Consider the following 17,652-nt stretch of genomic DNA (forward strand, 5'->3'; position numbering starts at 1 on the left):
TTTTTTTTTTACTTTTTGTGGTACTAAAAATTTTTAAATGACATATTTGGCTTACATTTGTGTTAGCTACAGTGTTCTACAGCAGCAGTCACCAACCTTTCAGACCTCACGGACCGCCAGTGGTCTGCGGACCACCAGTTGGCAACCGCTGTTCTAGAGTGTCTGGTCCTAGCAATTAAATGCTGCACCTCTGGCTAGACTCTGTCACATGACCCACACAATCAGGAGAGCTCCAAAAAATGCAGTCCTACAGTGCACCCAGAGGCAGAAAAATGAAAATATTTGCTGAGTAGTCCTTCTAAGTGCCACAAAATAGAGAGAGGGAGGGGAGGAGGAGGGGGTGGAGGAGGAAGAGCATGAACAAAATTTTGGAAAGTATATTGGAGATAATCTGTGTTACATACAGGCTACTTGCTATCAGAAAATATAACTGGAAATCCCTGCTATGCAAGATGTGAAATGTAATTGCTTTAACCTCTAGAGCAATTGAAGGAGCTATGAAATGACCTTGTAATGGCTGAGGGAGAGCAAAATGGGACATATATTAAGACACTGGACAGAGAAGAAAAAAGGATTAGCAACAATCTGGAGAAGAAAAGCCAAAACGCACACACACATACACACAGACACGCACATACACAAGGACAGACATTTGCAGAGAACACACATTGATTTGCTATTGAGCTGTTTCTTAACTTGGCAACTCTATGTAGTATCCTGCAAGATGAGAAGTGACAAGGCTTGGTTGTTTGATTGATGGATACTCTTCTCATAAGGAAAGCTGAGCGGACCAGCAAATGTATATCTGTGTACAGATATGTCCAAACATAGTGAGAAACCTGGAATGACACACTCCAAAAGCTTTATCATATTCATCACCTTGGTAATGGGATCCCATGTGATTTCAAATTTATTCATTTTGCTTATTTTTAAAGCACTGTCAAGAAACTAATGATGTTCAAAATTATTTGTCATACCCTCTGCCCCAGCCTCAAAACAAGATGCAGGCATACTAATTTCCACTACAGAAAGGCAAGATAAAATACTGTGGACTCTACAGGCAGCCCACCGAATTCAAATTGCTAGCAGTATGACCTTTGACCTGTTGCGTGATTTCTCTTCCTCCGTTAACCCATCTGTAAAATGGGGATATATTCATAGCTGCATCATAGGGTTGCGTATAAAAATCCAAATGTGTAAAGAAGTAAAAACCCAGCTAGGATATATTTCTAAATTTTCATTACTAAATTCTGGCTATCTTTCAGTTTTCAAATTTAAAATAAAGATTAAAATCAGCCAAACTATATTCCAATCTCCAGCCGATGTTTGGAGAAACACTTGCAGTATTCGCTTCATCTTTACTCATCCTTTCTCTTAAAGTGTATTTTCTAACTTGGAAATACACTTCCCCCTCATATCTGCACAAGTCATTGAATTGTCAAGAGAAAAATACAAAGATTTTTACATTTTTGCAGCTGTCTCCTGAATTAACACTCTCCTTCTGAATTTAAGGAAGCAAAGAACCGTTCAGTGTTTTAAGAGTGAATAAAATATTGAAAAAGCAGAATGACATTGACAAGTTAACATTCATTTGAATGACACGAGAAATAAAAGTCTGTAGATGAGTACTTTCCTTTAAATGGTCTTACAGATTTTCATATGTCTAGACAAGTCTGTTTCATTCTCTTCAAATTTACAAATAAATATTTTTAAGACATGGAGTTAATAACCAAATGAGTTAAAACATATTAAAAGTTACCATGGTTTGCTCAATTGAAGTTCCAAGTTTTGCTATACAAAACTGACTTAGAGTTACAATAAAAAATAGTAATATCATGCAATATTAAATTTTTATTTCTCAGTTCAATTACTTTTATTTTCAACCTATAGGCAACTAAGACATGCCTGAGTGAAATTTCCTAGGAGCCAAATAATTAATCCAACATTTATCCAGAATGCTGAACTAAAGCACATAATTCTTTTAAATGAATAACTCACCTTTGCTGATTGTATACCAATTGTTTTCAACCTTAGGCTTAAAAAAGGTGTGTCATATAGTTTCAGATTAATAAAGAAAAACACCCTGTAATTTGTTACGTTTTGAATATAGCTACCTACCTCCCTCAATATCCTGACAGAATCCTTGCAGAAGTGTCCCTGCAGAGCCGTGCAGCCACTGCATGAAGACAGGCACACATGTCAACTCCGACAGAAGGCACAGGGAAGGTAAACCCTGAAAGGTCTAGCTGTTTCTAAGCCTACTGTACCCCCAAGTGAAACTAAGAATCAAAAGGGATTGTAGGCTTAAATTCAATCCAAATCAACACTTTTTCAAATCAATTATTTTACTATTTGGAGTCAAAAATAGAATTTTCTGGTCAAATATTTTGGTTCTTTGCCTCTTTTTTATTATTTCTCGCGTGTGGTCTTATTTTAAGTTCCATTAAGGCAATGCACATATGCCAGCCATAAAATGCAGTTATTAAGGGATTTTATTCATAACAGACTAAATTTGTCTCTTGTGAAAGATAAAAACACTTTAAAGTTGATGAGTCTATGATCTTAAGTAAAATCCTCATTCAAATGTGATTGCTTTATAGGTTTCTGGTCACAGTAATTTGTGTTCTTCCAATATATTATTCCAACTATAATAAAGCTGTTTATGCAAATGTGAAATTGTTGCTATTGCAGAATGTTTCCAACCATGTAAGTTGTAATATTAAACTCCCATTCAAGATCAAAATTCCACATATTTACAACCTGCAAACATCCAAAATTCACACTCAACATCTGTGTGCCTGCCAGCTTCCACTGCAGCCTATATCGTGCTTTTTCATAAGTGGAAGGGGAAAAATTGAGGTAAGTACAATTCAGTAATTATAATAAATATTTCCCAACCGTTTGCTATGGCATACATTTTATCAATTGATAATACTTAGAAACTGCACTAGAAAAGCAAAAGCCTTAAAAGTTTGAAAAATTCTGGTAGCAAACACACTGTGATTCAAGGTTTTAACGTCTTTTGAAACCCCACACATGCACAATTCGAAAATTATGTCATTTTTCTAAATTCCTTTTAACTTTGAAATTTATCTGATAATGTATATTTTTACATTCTCAATAAAACCTTTACTTTTTCATATTTCCTCCCATTGAAAAGTCTACTAAAGTGACCACCTTCAAAGTAAATAACTTAAGATTATTACATGTATAAACTTTTGTTATGAGATCTTTTAAAATAGTTCAATGTTTCACATTTCTGCACCAAAGTAAGTTAACCTAATTATGAATTATTAAAACTCAGACCAGAGGCAAACGCTAGATTAGCACTGTCCTAGAGATCCAGCACAGAAGCTCTCCCACTGCAGACACAGCTGACTCTCATAGCCATTTGGCCTGGAGGTCAAATCACCCCCAGTATTGCCGACAACAATCAAGGCTTAACTACAACAAGACTGCGCACAAAGACCACAAGGGGGTGCACCAAGAAAGAATAAAAAATGCGGAGACAAACATGACAGAAATGGAGGATATAGAGCTAAAAACCGCAATTTTAAGGTCTTTCAATAATTTTCTAGAAACTGCTGATAAATGTAGTGAGATCCTCAAGAAATCTAATGAGACCCTCGATGTTGTGATAAAGAACCAACTAGAAATTAAGCATACACTGACTGAAATAAAGAATATTATACAGACACCCAATAGCAGACCAGAGGAGCGCAAGAATCAAGTCAAAGATTCGAAATGCAGAGAAGCAAAAACACCCAACCGGAAAAGCAAAATGAAAAAAGAATACGAAAATAGTGTAAGGAGCCTCTGGGACAGCTTCAAGCGTACCAACATCAGAATTATAGGGGTGCCAGAAGAGGAGAGAGAGCAAGATATTGAAAACCTATTTGAAGAAATAATGACAGAAAACTTCCCCCACCTGGTGAAAGAAATAGACTTACAGGTCCAGGAAACGCAGAGAACCCCAAACAAAAGGAATCCAAAGAGGACCACACCAAGACACATCATAATTAAAATGCCAAGAGCAAAAGACAAAGAGAGAATCTTAAAAGCAAGAGAAAGAAACTCAGTTACCTACAAGGGAATACCCATACGACTGTCAGCTGATTTCTCAACAGAAACTTTGCAGGCCAGAAGGGAATGGCAAGAAATATTCAAAGTGATGAATACTAAGAACCTACAACCAAGATTACTTTATCCAGCAAAGCTATCATTCAGAACTGAAGGTCAGATAAAGAGCTTCACAGATAAGAAAAAGCTAAAGGAATTCATCACCACCAAACCAGTATTATATGAAATGCTGAAAGGTATCCTTTAAGAAGAGGAAGAAGAAGAAAAAGGTAAAGATACAAATTATGAACAACAAACATGCATCTATCAACAAGTGAATCTAAGAATCAAGTGAACAAATAATCTGGTGATCATAATAGAATCAGGGACATAGAAAGGGGGGGAGATGCGGGGGGGAAAGGGGTGTGGGAGATGCAGGAAGAGACTGGACAAAAATCGTGCACCTATGGATGAGGACAGTGGGTGGGGAGTGAGGGCGGAGGGTGGGGCAGGAACTGGGAGGAGGGGAGTTATGGGGGGGGGGGGGAAAGAGGAACAAATGTAATAATCTGAACAATAAAGATTTAATTAAAAAAAGTTATGCTAAAAGAATCTATATATATATCCTATCTAACAATAGAGAAACATGGTAATTAAGTGTAACTTTGCTACCCTTCCCATTGGCTAATCAGGGAGATATGCAAATTAACTGCCAACCAAGATGGTGGCTGGCAGCCAGACAGCTGAAGCGAACAGGAGGCGTGCTTGCTCCAGTGACAGAGGCAGCCAAGGTTCCCCGCCTGCCGCTGCCGGCCTCTGAGCTGCAGTCTAAGAAACAATGTTGCAATTATAGAAGGTAAATAAACCCCAGAAACCTGCAAAAAAAACCAAAACAAAACTCAGACCATAGTGCCCATGGACACCCTGATTTGTCTGCTCATTGCTTTGATCATCTCTATTATTCCTTCCACTGGATTCTGTCCCCTCTGAATTTGGAGGGACACATGGAAGGCAATAGGTTTTGCAGAAACAGGGAGAAAATGGTAGGCTGCTCAGACACATGAGCCAATCGCTGACTTCTGGAGAGGATACTACAAGCTGCCTGAGATCAATGACTCCAGATCTTCTCTGATTGTACACCTGGTCACCCTCAGGTGTCACTCACCTTGAATGCCTGAGCCAAGCCATCCTCAGTTACTATGGTTTTCCACCTAGAAATTCTTTCTATTTTCTAGTCCCACTACAAGATTCAACTCATGATGCCTCCTCTATCAAGGCTTTCTCATCTACCATCTCCTACTTAGCACTCTTTCTTAAGAACCTCAGTCATTTCTTCTGCATAACATGCTGTGGCCTTAGTTCTGCCATGAAGTCTCTGTGTTGTCCTTAATAATTTAGACTTATTAAGTCTAGTTTGCTCATTTATAAAATATGAACAAATTATAATAACAAGCAACATCTTCATTGTTATTTGGCCATTATTACTTGTGTAAATTCCATTGCACTGACATGAGTAATCCTATCTAATAATAGACAAACATGGTAATTAACCATACCTCCGCTATGCTTCCCATTGGCTAATCAGGGTGATATGGAAATTAACTGCCAACCAAGATGGCGACCGGCGGCTGGCAGCCAGGCAGCTGAAGCAAACATGAGGCTTCCTTGCTCCAGTGATGGAGGAAGCCAAGGTTCCCCGCCTGCCGTGGCTGGGCTCTGAGCTGCACTCAAAGCAACAATGTTGCAATTATAGAAGCTAAACAAACCCCAGATACCTGCTTTCAGCCAGCCGGCCTCGGAGCTGGAGCTGCAACAAAGTTTCAATTACAGAAGGTAAATAAATCCCAGAATAAAAAAAAGAAAAGAAAAGGAGAGACTGGGAGCTTCAGTTGCAGGTTTGGCCCGCCTGAAAACAGCCCTCAGCCCTTAATTCTAGGCTGGCCAGTCACCCCAGTGGGGACCCCCACCCTGAAGGGGTGCGGGCAGCCTGAAAACAGCCATCAGCCCCTCATCCAGGCTGGCCAGGCACCCCAGCGGGACCCCCACCCTGATCCGGGACACCATTCAGAGCAAACCAGCCGGCCCCCACTTGTGCACCAGGCCTCTATCCTAAATAGTAAAAGGGTAATATGCAAATTGACCCTAACAGCAGAAAGACTGGGAATGACTGGTCACCATGACACACACTGACCACCAGGAGGCAGACGCTCTATGCAGGAGCTGCCCTCTGGTGGTCAGTGCACTCCCACAGGGGGAGCTCTGCTCAGCCACAAGCCAGGCTGATGGCTCCCAGTACAACAGTGGTGGTGGGAGCCTCTCCTGCCTCCTCAGCAGCGCTAAGGATGTCCGACTGCAGCTTAGGTCTGCTCCCCGCTGGCAAGTGGACATCCCTCAAGGGCTGCTGGGCTGCTAGAGGGATGTCTGATTGCCGCTTAGGCCCAATCCCCTGGAGAGCAGGCCTCAGCCAGCAGATGGTCATCCCCTGAGAGGTCCCAGACTGTGAGAGGGCACAGGCCGGGCTGAGGGACCTTCCCCCCTGCCCCCTGAGGGCACAAATTTTTGTGCACTGGGCCTCTGGTCTATATATATAAAAACCTAAGTGACCATTATGACCATATGACTGGAATGACCAGAATGACCAGTCGCTATGACATGCAGTAACCACCGGGGGTAAGATGCTCAATGCAGGAGCTGTCCCCTGATGGTCAGTGCGCTCCCACAGCAGGAGTGCTGCACAGCTGACCAACCTGTCCCAGCGGCCCACCAGCCCGGTGGCAGCCACTCACTCCCTCAGTAGTCCTGCAGGTCCAATCTCCAGAGAACTGGCCAGGCACTAAAGGACCAGCACCGCCAGCAAGATCCTGACAGCACCGCCAGCCTCCTTCCCCTCCCTAGACACTTCGAAAGGAAGAAAAGGATATAAAAGCACCATCAGGTGGCTCCTGACAACCAGTGTGAATGTCAGAGGGGCAGATCTGGATCCCGGGTTGGAAAGAGTGTCCCACCACCCACCCAGAGGGCCAATCGCTTCCCAGCACCTTCCCCCCTGGGGACCCCACCCATGCACAAATTCATGCACCAGGCCTCTAGTTTTTATATAAGTGACTAAATGCATATGGGATATTCTGACAAATGAGCTACATCACTGCATCCTAGTGGTGCATGGGTTTGTTTTGTACTTTTTCCTGGTTATCTCTTTCAACAAAGTAACAATGAACATCACTGGGAAGAGGAGGCCCAAAAAGTAGAGTGCAGTAGGAATAAACATGAGGTTACACATTAAGTTTGAAAAACAGTTCCAGAAGTGGAGGATTTACACATTGAACAGGCATCTTTATTAAGCACCCATGAGAATCAGGCGAGGCTCTGATAACACAACAATTTTTAAAAGTCCCCATGTTTAGTGACCCTGCAGTTTCACAATACCTACTTTTAGTCACCGAGTTTATGTTGCCTCTCAGTCTAATACATGATAGGGCCCTGTTCCAGTGAAGCTTATGACACAATTGAGACACTAGGAGAACCATTAAATATAAAAAAGCATTTTTCTTCCATGAAATCTGTAAATACAATAATACAGTGAGCATTTTCTTTGTCAAAAACCTGAATCATGACTTACTGCATCTTTACAGGGATGCCTTAAGCATTGCGATTTCCTTTTTCTTTTAATGGTAGAGTAGTGAGGCACCCAAGGGTACCTGGTATCTGTCATTAGAACTCTCTGCATACTCCTCCATGTCGCACTCTGACTACTCTGGTGCCAGGTATTCTCAGCAAGTACTGTGTACAGTATGCTCTTCATAAATATGTTTTTTAAAGGTCTTAAGGAATTACACTAAAATGCAGGGTGAAATTCCAGGATATATTTTCCCTTTAGAATATTCTACATTTTTCACATATTCCTCAGAGTGTTCACATGTTTTTTTTTAATCAGAAAAAAAGACATATGTTGGGATTTTTTAGTCCATAAGATTATGATTTTTGCTTTGAAAATACCTAGAAACAAAAGGAAACTAAAGTGGTGTATGGAGCAATTGTGGTTTGTTTTATTGCATGATTTGTTTCCCCATGTTTCCTGAAATGAGCTTTTTCTTAATATGCCCATTTTTATTAAAATGGAGCCATAGACAAGCTAAAGAAGAAGGAAGCCCTAGACGCGTTCTCCGTGGAGAGGCTCAAGGTCTGACACCCCGCCCCGGCTGAGCAGACTGCCCAGAGCTTGGCTCCCAGCCCCGAGAGGGTCTGCACCCTGGAAGGTGGGGCTGAGATCTCGCCGGAGGTGTCTTCGCCCCTAGAAAGGAGTAAGGACGCCCCCAGAGAGAGAAAGGACCTGGGCGCAGAGACTGCGTGGAGGCGCAGCGTGGAAGCTGGAGAAAGGAGGCGCAGACAGAGAGGGGCAGGTGGGACCTTGAGTGGCGCTGCTGTTCTAAATGGAAAAGTGGACCCGGGGCAGGATGGGTATAAAGGTAAAGGTAAGACTGTCAAACTACAGGGGGAAGGTGTGTGTGTGTGTGGGGGGGGGGGCGGTAAGAGAGCAAGCGAGGCACTTGTATGCATGCATATAAGCACAACCAATAGACGCAAGACTCTGGGGTGGGGGCGGGGTGAAGGCAAGTGCTGGGGGTGCGGGAGATGGGGGGGTGTCAATGGGGGGGAATAAAGGAGACATATGTACTGCTGTTTATAATACCTTAAACAATAAATAATAATAAATTACAACAGTCAACACACAAAAATACATAAATACATGAAGTTAAAGGTAGGGGGCAGACTGAGATGAGCGGTGTGGATGGAGCCGCTCACTTCTTCGGGAGAAAAGGCCGGCGGTGTGGGTGAGGGGATGAGCGCAGGGTCCGCTCTGGGCCCGCCTGGTGGGCAAAGCCGCAGGGCCTGGTGGAGCCGGGCCTTCCGTGCTGCAGCTGCTTGGGGCTGGGGCTGGGGCCAGGCCTTCTCTCCCCTCCTCCCGCTAGTCCCGGCACCCCGGGGCAATGGAACCATGTGCGCCTGGCCTGGGCGTCGCAGGGGATGCGGCTCAGTGACCCAGACTGGGGGCCCCGCGTCGGGAGCTGGCAGGGCGGCTGCCTCTTGAGGGCGAACGGATTGAGTAAGAAATGGAGCCCCTGGAACCCACGGTGCGCAGCGGCCCGCGTGTCGGAGAGCTCTGAGCAAACCATGGCTGGCACACGCCACATCCCTGCAGCACGAAGCCCTCATCATCCCAGGACCATCGTCACAGAAGGCCCAGCTCCGCTCTTTTCAGAAAGATCGTTTCAGGATCTTACTCATAAACGTATTTATTTTTCGTGAAAGAAATAGCTCACTCCATTTCTTTCAGTAAACTGCTTATTCTAAATTTACTTGAATTTTCAAAACAGTCTATAACTGAGAACTCCACTGTGGCCGGCAGGAGCGGACTTCCTGAGGGTTTTGCCAGGAGCGCCTGGCCTCCGCCAGCCCGGGAATACCATCGGGCCCTTATTACCAGCTTCGCTGTTTCCATTCCAAGCCTGGTAAATACAGGGCTATGGGAGAGAAAAATTAATGGGAATATTTTCAAACCTTCAGAAAACTCAGGATTTGATATTTGGCAACAGGGCTAAGAGGGTGGTTAAGGAAAAAAGTGCAAACGCTCAAAACTTTCTTTGAGGTAGAGTTTGAATCCAATTGACTCCGTTCTTTCTTCACACTGGCACTAGCCAGGGTGCCTTTTCCCCGCTAACAACTCTTCCCTTATTCTATGGAATGTTTCATTTACCCTTTGAAAGAAAGTATGATTTGTTCCATTTTTCCATGTGCAATTTCTGTGCTATTTACAGACTAAGATAAGAATCAAGGAGGATTCAGATGCCAAAAGCACAAATTCAAGGCTGAGAGAGGAAATCAGAACCCAAGGCCCCACGTGGACTGACTCACCAGAATTGTCCCCGCAGAGCCCAGCGGCTGTGCTACCCTGCGTAACGGAGAGATGGTCCCAAGCGCCCATGAACCACAGCACAGACTAACCCCAAATCAGAGAGTGTGTGGCAAAGCATCACATCTTCCGGAGGATTTGCGGGACTGAGCTACCGAAGTGTTACTGGTGGAAGCATTGCAGTGTTAACCTAGTTACTCTCTCTCCCTCAGGGAGGATGGTGTGATGTGAAAACACCAATCACCATGCTTTGCAACTCCAGCATGCCTATCACCAAAGAATCTAAGTTGAAAGTACTCCCTGTTGATACAACAGACAATATCCAACTGGGCCTTTATTTCTTTAAATAAAAATCTGTATACTGACCACACTCAGGCCTGTGACCAAAACAGCAGGACAAGCACGCTCCGCAAGCACGAGGGCCCGGTGCAATCTCATCTATAAGCCCCGTGTTGTTCGGTCAGTCTAGCCCCGAGAGCTGCTTACATAAGCCCGCCTCTCCTCTGCTCTCGGCTCTGGGTCTGCACCTCCTGAATGACTCCCTTTCTCTCCCAGTCTCCACTCGCTGTCTGGGCAGCACAGGCAGGGCAGTCCTCTCTCATGCCAGCCGTGCTGCTCCCGGCTTGTGGCTCAGAGCATGCGCTGCCCTGGTCAGTCCCCACAGCACAGAGACACTCCTCTGGCTTGTTCCCACAAACGTGTTAATTGCCATCACACTCCCGGGCAACATGAAGGGTCTCTTTCTTACCCTACTCAGTACATAGCACCTGGATTCAGCACAAACTACAGCCTTCACCTCACAGAGTCCAGTGTAAGTCCCCTCTTTTCTAAGCAGCGCACATGATTTCAAGTAAAAAAAGAAAAAAGGGCTTAAGCCCGTGCGCACACGCGCGCACACACACACACACACACACACACACACACACACACTTCACATCCATAGTCTTTTGAAATGCACCATCACCATGGCAGATACCATTTATCAGCCTTACCAGTTAAAGAGTTAGGATCTGGATGTAGCCTAGCATCTTCGGCGGCGTCGGCCTTCCTGCTCTCGCTGCCCAGTTCCCAGAGCCCTGTCCGCACACCTTTCCCCACCTTGGGTTCTGGGGAAGCCTTGCATCTGAGGCAGAAAGCCTCCCTCTGCTCCCTCTTTAAATGTCAAGAGCCAACTCTTAGGCACACCCAGGGCATGTACCCAGAGTTGGTGCCCAACCATGAGAGAGATTAAAAATGGGTCTTACTTTCAGCCTGGGGACCCAGCCATCTGCAAGTTATAGGGAAGGTGACTACCAAATGAACAATATAATCTCATAAGCATTTTTAAAATAACTATAATACTTGTCTGTAAAATAATTGATATCTGCATTTAATTTTTCACTTTTGTCCCTTAGAGTCTCTCAAGTTCATTTTAGTACTCTGGGAGTAACTGCGCAGTGGTTCTCAACCTTCTGGCCCTTTAAATACAGCTCCTCATGTTGTGACCCAACCATAAAATTATTTTCGTTGCTACTTCATAACTTTAATGTTGCTACTGTTATGAATCATAATGTAAATATCTGATATGCAGCATGGTCTTAGGCGATCCCTGTGAAAGGGTCGTTTGACTGCCAAAGGGGTCGCGACCCACAGGTTGAGAACCTCAAAGGAAAGCTGTAGCCCAGCCAACATGGCTCAGTGATTGAGTGTTGACCTATGAATCAGGAAGTCATGGTTCAATTCCTGGTCAGGGCACATGCTGGGTGGAGGGGCTTGATCCTCAGTATAGGGCATGCAGGAGGCAGACGATCAATGATTCTCTCTCATCATTGATGTTTCTATCTCTCTCTCCCTCTCCCTTCCTCTCTGAAATCAATTAAAAAAATTTTTTAAGGAAAGCTGCACTTAAGGTCTAATCTCCCAGCATCATTCAAAACTCACTCCTATTACCCAAATGGGCAAATGTGAGGTGCTGTAAGGGCTCCCGTTAATAAGAGGCTAGCATCTCCTACATGGAATATTGTGCATTGTCCACCAGTGGTCAAGGTCTGATGACATAAAACCCCTACATATTTCTGTGGGGAATACAAATTAAGACAAACTTCCTGGAGAGCAGATTGGCCACATGGATCAAGATTCTTACAAATGTTCTGATCCATTGACCTAATAATTACACTACTTGGAATTTATCCCAAGAAAATTACCAGAGAAACAAACAAAGAATTATGTACCAGGATGTTCACTGCAATGCCATTTATAATAGCAAAAAATTGCCACTGCCTAATTAACCAACAATAGAGATTTCGTTAAGTAAATTATAGTAAATCCAGAGAACAGAATGCTCTTCAACCATTTAAAACCATGTGTTCAAAGAATGCAAACTAGCTCAGGGAAGTGCTGACAAGATAACTGTTAAGTTGGAAAGCAGGGCATAGTGCATCTAATGCACGTGACTCCAGTTTTCTAAACACACATGTATACGGTACGTAATGTGAGTGCATAAAAACTGGAAAAAAAGGATGAAAACTACATTGATTGAGGGTTGTGCTAGGGAATGTGATGAAACTTTTAATGAATTATTTTATTTAGTCATCAAAATAATTCACAGGATAGCCCTAGCTGGTTTGGCTCAGTGACAGAGCATCAGCCCTCTGACTGAAAGGTCCTGGGTTTGATTCCGGTCAAAGTCATGTACCTTGGTCAAGGGCATGTATCTCAGTTGAAGGCTCAATCCCAGCCCCAATTGAGGTGCATGGGGGAGGCGAGAGGCAACCAATAGACATGTCTCTCTCACATGAATGTTTCCCTCTCTCTCTCCCCCTACCTCTCTTCCATTCTCTCTAAAAGTCAGTGGAAAAATATCCTTGGGTGAGGATTAACTATATATATATATATAATTATATGTATAATTATATATATATATAATTTCACAGGATGGATACTATTTTGATACCAATTTTAACAATGATGAAATTAGAGCAAAGTTGCCTAAAATTATTATTCAGCTAATCAGTTAAGTAGCCAATGTTTAATCCCATACAATCTAGGTCCTACCTAACACCATCTAGCCATTTTTCTATGGATTATTTTTCCCCTCATATTATTCTTATATTTTTCCACATTTTCTCAGTAAACATTTTATTTTTATAGCTAGACTTTAAAATATTTTAATGGTGTGCAAAAGCATGGAAATGAAACTATTATATGCTTACTGAAATGAATTGTGTATTTTTTACTTGTTAAAAGCAGAAGACAGGTTTTTTAACCAATGCATTATTATTTAGATTTTGAAAATGAACCACTAGTCTTTTCTTTTACATATTTTGGCACTTTTTTTTTTAAATCTAATTTGGCATTTTCTGAAGCAGAAGAGAAACATTGGTTCCAGGAGATATTAAAGGGTGAGTTAAGGTACAAAATTAGATCTCTCTAGGTGTTTTCAATCTTCTTAATAGAACATAAGGCCAGCTTCTCAGAGTGGGTTGGGCAGGGGTGAGAACTGGAGTTAAGGAGAGTAAAAGATCTGAGGTAACTGCCATGGGAGGAGTCAGTTAGAAGTAAATGAAGACAGAATATCACCATTATTAATAATGGTGACAAAGAATAAATAAACAGGGGGCAGCCATGTTGAATTTGTGTAGCTGAACTTAAGGCACTCTGCCCAGTAGCTCTGGCCAGGCAACTCCTAGCAGTAGCAAGAGCTACTGGAGAGAGGCCCCTGATTTTAGGGGACCACACCTAGAAGCCTGAGTGGAAAGGGCAGGGTGTGTGCCCGGTCCTGCTAGGTGGAAGACAGGTAGTCCGGCTGAAGATTGATAAGTTTCTTCTTCAGGGCATCAGCTGGGCAGCAGTGCGTTTGGGCCATGAAGACTGGCAGGTGGAAGGAGCAGTGAGTGTCCAGGAGGGACCACTCCTGAGCCCTCCCAGGAAAGGGGCGTGTGCTGAACAAGAGGACTGGTGGCCAAGAGAGAGTGAACTTAAACATTTCAGAAAGAAGCCTGGAGAAAAGCCCTGCAGAGAGGAAGTGAGAAGGAATCTAAGAACCCACACCAGACTGCCAAGGACAGACAGGGGAAAGAGAAGATGGGTTCTGACAGCTTCCAGGGAGCTGGAAGAGGTGCAGGAGGATTCTGTGGCCCAAGCTGCTCTGAGTTTTAGTCAAATGGCATGGATTTCTAATAATGAAAAGGAGCTAAGCAAGGTTCAAATACAATGTCATATGAAAACAATCTCTTTTTTTAAGTGTAATAATGTTGAATGGCAATACTACATCAACAGATCACCCTACAAGAGGGGAAGACAATGTAAATTTGGGATACTATATAGCCATAAAAATTATATTAATGGAATATTAAGAACAAATTCCATGGAATTCATTCAAAGTCAAATAAGAAATAATTTATCACTTTCATATTACATGATGTTAATTGTTTATCTTAAAACCACAGATAAGAAAGGAGCAGTGGTGTCCCTCTAAGTAGAAAGGTTATGAGGGCAACTTTTCTCCTTTAAACATGTATGTAGCATCTTCTCAAAAAATAAAATATTTGGAAAATCTTTTTAATGGCTCTGATAGGTACCATACACTCCACCTAAGTCCACCACAGCTGTCCCCACCCACCCACAGTCACCTCTCTCCCTTGTCCTGTTAAGGAATCAGTGGCACCCTCCCGTCCCTGTTTAGCACTTTCTCATTCCACCCGCTTCTGACTCCCAGTCTCTGGTAGCCTTCCCTTGACACCCGAACCCCAGCCATATTTCAACTCTCATCAGAAGTGCAAACTCCTCTCTCAAGTTTTCCTCTACCCCCATTGGGAACGATGAGCTCTGGATTCTGTGACTCTGCCCAATCTTTCCTTTCCCACATCTAGCCTATACAATGACTTGGGTGCATATGGCTTTTCTCCATCAACCCTAACCTCTCAGTGGCTGGAGCTCTTCTTTTTGTATTTCTGTATCTACTCCTCTTGCGCACCCCATTCCATAGCACCTAGTTTCTGGAGCGTATCAAGCATACAACATATATTTATTGAGTTGATTTGAAAATATCCCCTAGAGATCAATGAGAAGTTCCATTTTTTCTCCTTTCAGCTTGTCCCCTGTACTCTTGGGTGTGAAAGATGTGACATCCACAGGGTAATAAGTGGAAATTAAAGTGCCTTGGAGAAAGGCAGAGCACAGTATATCAATAATCTGAAGGGAGAGGTGACAATTGTGTTTTCAATATATAGGCTCTGCCCTCTTTGAAGCACAGAGATTCCAGAAGACAGACCAATGGTTGGAGAAAGGACACTAAGACATACAAAGTGGAATGAAAATGAGTAAGAGGTAGAAGGAAGAGGCACCTGCAGTGTTTTGGGAAATAACAATTCACTGAGAAGAAAGAGAAGCAAGTGCTGGGACATGGATTCTTAATAATGAAATGGGACCAAGTCCACACAGGCACAGGCAGCAGACTGTCGAGAGGGGCCCCAGGGCACAGGATGGAATGTGCCTTTAGATCCAGAACCTTCCTCCTCTAACCAGTAGAATTTTAATAAAAATTTTGGACAAAGTATTTAAATGTAAATACTTTGCACTTCCCACATCTATTTCCTAATCTGGTTTCTTCATAATCACATCTTATGCAACCTGTGGTCAATACATTTGCTAAGATTTCAGGTGGGAAAACTTCATGAATCAATTTTTTAACCTACTATATAAAACACACAGAAACTCAGCTAGGGAGACGAGCCACACTAACATTTTCCTAGAGTGCAACCGTTTTCATATGGAACACTTCATCGTATTCATTATCACCTATTTATACTCATGTAAACCAATGTTCCCAGAGCAACCAAACTTTAAAATGTTAATATAAACATTATACCTATTTTAATTGCAATAGACACATTCTTAAGTAATTTTATTTCAACAAGGCCCCTTACCAATAAACAAAAAACACATTTTTGGCAGCTTCCTTAGGCCGTACAAAGTAAGGAGGAAAGTAAATGCTTACACTGCAAGGACCAGCAAGTAGTCTTGAACCTTTGTGTTTTGAACCTGAATTTGTCGATAAAAATTCTGGTTCAAGTTCAAGGGTAATCACATGTAGATGGAAGAACATCTAAAAACTGACTTCTGGGTTGGTACGTAAGACTTGGGAAGGTTAAAATAAGTTCTAACTACCATGGGTATCTAAATGTTAACCTCCTGAGAGCATTATCTCAATACGTTGAGATTCTGCTTCCCAGTAATTGTCGACAGTTTGGCTCAAATAAACTCACAAAAATTCTTTACAGGTTTGAATATTTCTTACTTTAACATTACTTTGTGTAGTCAGCAGAATTCCAAAGAAACTCGCCCAGGACCATACCTTGGATCTAAACCTGGTGCTGGGATCCAGCAAAGGGCCCATTGAGCCTGCCAGTTCCCCTCCCATTAGGTGAACTTGGGTGAATTATCTCTTGGATCCAGGACCTTCCCTTGCTTTTGGTAGAGGGTATGGGTTATTTGAGCTGTATTTTTAAAATCCTCAAGGTAGAACTAAGTTTAAGGGTTGACAGACCCAGGCTAAGGTGGGACTGGGGGGAAAATGGGTGGCTGATTTTGATTTTGGTTTTTCAATTGGAATTGCTTTCTGAGAGTCTGAGCAAAAATCCTTTGCCAAATAAATGAGAGCTGAACGCATTCAGCTCTGAAGATAAAGGGCACATCCTCCCTCCAGCCCGAATCTTGGGTGTTCTTAGACAACTAAGAATCTTTGTGGAGGTGTCAGAGGTCATTCCTCATGACGTGCAGGAGTCCCATAGGTAAACCCCAAGGCAACTGTAATTGACTGGCGCATCTAGGGTGCCCCCTTAAGGCTTGTTCTGCCAGGGCCCCAAGCCTTTCTGGTTGTTTTAGACAGTCAGGAGAGAAACTGAGGCACGTTAAGAGGGTTTAATGAGACTCAAGGGGTGAAAGCCTTATGGAGCTCAACCCATAAGCAGCACACTTTGACCCACTACCTAACATCATTAGAAAATTTGCTCAGACTGCAGATATTTAAGAAAACACAAAACACTAAAATTAACATGGAAGGAAGAGAAAAGATGGTGAATGGCAAGAAGGTAGGGAGGGAGAGTGTGTGAGACAGTGAAGAAGCGATAGAGGAGTGTGTGGTCGTGTGTGGTTGTGTGTGGTGTGTGTGGTGTGTGTGTGTGCGTGTGTGTGTGTGAGATAGGGACAGTCAGATCCTGTAGATCTTCCAGGGGGCTGCCAAACCAGGCAGTCTTAGATGGAGAAACCCTGCTGCCACCGCAAACATTCTGGGGAGTACACCGCCGGCACAGAAACCACACCATCTTGAAGAACAGAACTGCTTGAGACTAGGATCCCCACCTAGTCTCGCCACCACCAATCTGGTCTCAGACGCAAACAGGGACCCAACAGCCACTTGGGTAAAAGACCTGCAACCACAGCTGCAGACCCAGGAACAACAAGACTCCAGGCACCCCAGACCCAGATTTCTGTGAGTCACAGAGCCCATACCCCTCCCCGCCAGCCCACTGCAGCAGCATAGGAACTGCTAGGCCCTCTCCACGTAAGCAGGCCTCCTGCCCACACAGGGAGGCTGTGCTGAATTCGAGCCAGGGTGAGCAGACATGGGGAGTTTATTTCTCACAGCACACACTCCTGCAACCAGACCCCAAGCCCACTCAGGGCAGCTGTGCCACCTGACT

This window comes from Myotis daubentonii, chromosome 12, assembly GCF_963259705.1.
Source record: "Myotis daubentonii chromosome 12, mMyoDau2.1, whole genome shotgun sequence".
In the NCBI taxonomy this organism is placed as follows: domain Eukaryota; kingdom Metazoa; phylum Chordata; class Mammalia; order Chiroptera; family Vespertilionidae; genus Myotis; species Myotis daubentonii.